Source organism: Myotis lucifugus, unplaced genomic scaffold, assembly GCF_000147115.1.
Source record: "Myotis lucifugus unplaced genomic scaffold, Myoluc2.0 scaffold_192, whole genome shotgun sequence".
Classification (NCBI taxonomy): Eukaryota; Metazoa; Chordata; class Mammalia; order Chiroptera; family Vespertilionidae; genus Myotis; species Myotis lucifugus.
Window position 1 is genome coordinate 2,218,880 of NW_005871240.1, and position 2,640 is coordinate 2,221,519.

The following is a 2,640-nucleotide window of genomic DNA, read 5'->3' on the forward strand; positions in this document are numbered from 1 at the left end:
CCTCACAATTTACCTTACAATATCCATAAAATTAAATCATGACAGTGACTGACAAACACTAATGTGAACAATGGCCTTGCATCTCCTTGGAAAGTTTGGGTAAGTCAGGTTTGTATATTGTTGTTTTTAATTTTAGGCATGATTCCAGGTGCTCATCAATAAGACAACTTCTCAATTTACTCTTGATAAGGTTCATGCTTGAAAATGATTGTTCGCCTAAATATGTAGACCCGAATAAGGAAAGAACAGCAAACGCTAGTTTTTTCAGTTGATTATATGAGTCAGGAATACTATTCCAGGTGTTAAAAATCAACATATCTTCCTTCTCCAGGGCTTTCAAAGCAGACCACTTGTGCTGTGAACTAAGTTCACATTTGTTTTTCTCCAATATTTCTATATCAGCACAAAGATGTTCAAATTTCGAGCTCCACAGTTCTTTGTTTTTTAAATCCAGCAATTGCATTTCAAAGTTGCCAATGTCAATATTAAAGGGAGAAAAATTTAATTCTGTTACAGTAGCATTGAGAGGTTTTTTAACAAAGGCTAACGTCACTTTGCTGTTTCTGAAACCTGTTGAGAAAAGCTTTCCTCATATTCAAAATACCGCATGTGGTATTTTGTGGAAGAGCCACACTCAAGGGGACAAAGAGCTGCATGTGGCTCGCGAGATGTGGTTTGCTGACCACTGGCCTAGACAACTCTCTCCTATTTACAAAGAGATTATATTATTAAATATATCTTTTTCCATGTGACCTTTCTTTTGTCGAGCTTTGGATTGGTGTTCACTATAGCACTGCAGGAGCTTTTTAATTCCTTTCTTTTTTCTCTGACTGTATGAAAAATTTATTTTCCTATTTTATCTGAATGTGATATTTGTGATTGTACATGTTCAAGGATTTAGCCAATGGTTTGGTCCCTACACAAAGCAGAAGAAGGGCATGAAGGAGAATAGGCTCCACAATAAAAATGTGTTCTTAAATTTCTCAAATTTAATTTCTGACTAGTGGATAAGGGGGTATAAACCCCTAAGGAATCCCCTACCCCACCTCACTCTTTCATTCCACCCCATCCACCCAAGGTGAGCTAGGACTTTTTGACTACTTACTTCCAGGAGAGGCCAGTGAGAATTCTTCTCCTCATCACAATTTCTGGAAGTGGTTATTAAATTCCATGAATCTGCAATGGCAGAATTATGATAACATTTCCATCAAGAGGTCAGAAAGGAGAAAAATGGCACATAGGGTTGGAAATTTCCCATTTTCCCATGATAGGCGGCATTCATTATTATTATTATTTCCTTTTTGGGAAAGTCTGCTAACACCTTTATTATTTTAGGGGTTAGGGTGCTCAGGGACTCTTGGTGGGGTGAGCCAGCTTCCTCTTTACCATCCCGGGCTTCTGGCTGTGCAGGATGGTGCTGGCTCTGCAGATGGCTGCCATGCATGGATCCAGGCAGTACTGTTCTTGAGGATCATGTGCTGATTCCGCTAAGAGTGGCCTGGGTGTTCTTATTGATGGTGGTCCACACGTAGGAGGAGGTGGCCGGCTTTCGCTGGCAGGATATCTGCTTCATGATGACCACCACACCTCTGCTGTTGGCTGCAGGCTCCCTACCCATCTTCTTGTAGTCTTGTAGTGAATCAGCTCATTGTAGCAGAAGGAGTTGCTGGACTTCAGGTGATTGGGTTCAGTGCTGTATGTCAACTTGTTCTTCTTCTTTTTTTTTTTAAATACAGAAGTTTTTTGTTTTTTTTAAAATATATTTTATTGATATTTTACAGAGAGGAATGGAGAGAGATAGAGAGCTAGAAACATCGATGAGAAAGAAACATCGATCAGCTGCCTCCTGCACATCTCCCACTGGGGATATGCCTGCAACCAAGGTACATGCCCTTGACCGGAATCGAACCTGGGACCTTTCGGTCCGCAGACCGACGCTCTATCCACTGAGCCAAACCGGCTTCGGCAGCTTGTTCTTCTTGATCAGGAAGCTGGAGCAGTTCCATAGACCAACCATTGAAGGTGGGCAGACATGGCGGCAGCTCCCAGAGACAGAACGAGCAGGCAGAGGAAAAAGCAGGTGTCATTCTTTTCCTTTATGACTGACTTTTGAAAGAGAGAGAGAAAGATAGAGAAACATCACTTTGTTGTTCCATATATTGATGCATTCATTGGCTGATTCTTGTATGTACCCTACCTGGGGATCAACCCAGCAACCTTGGTGTATGGGGAGGATGCTCTAAACAACTGAGCTACCAGCCAGGGCTGGATTGCCGGGGTTCTTGTCCCAGCATCAAGAAGGGTTCAGGAATCTGGAAAAGGCCGTGCGTAGATTAAAGAGTCCAGGGACTAATAAAGAGTCCGGAGACGAGATATAATTTTGAAAGGCATTGGAGGTCAGAGGACCTTCAGCTAAAGGAACTGAAGACTATCTCCTTGTCTAGGACCCTTGTTTTTATTAACACAATTTGTCCTAAGGCAAGGTGGAGATAATACACTTCAAAGGGTAAGGTTTCAAAGGGTACCTAAGCATTGTCAGTTTGGGGAATAGCCTACGGCTGTTCAGGTGTTTGGCCAGTAGGAGGCAATAACATGTAGATTAAGATGTCTTTTAGCTGTCTGGCAGCCACAATCAATAAT

General features: G+C 42.0%; 1 pseudogene; it reads right to left on the reverse strand.

Annotated features, from left to right (window-relative positions):
- Positions 1 to 1,347: 1,347 nt before the first annotated feature.
- Positions 1,348 to 2,034, reverse strand: LOC102428089 (annotated as a pseudogene).
- Positions 2,035 to 2,640: the final 606 nt, after the last annotated feature.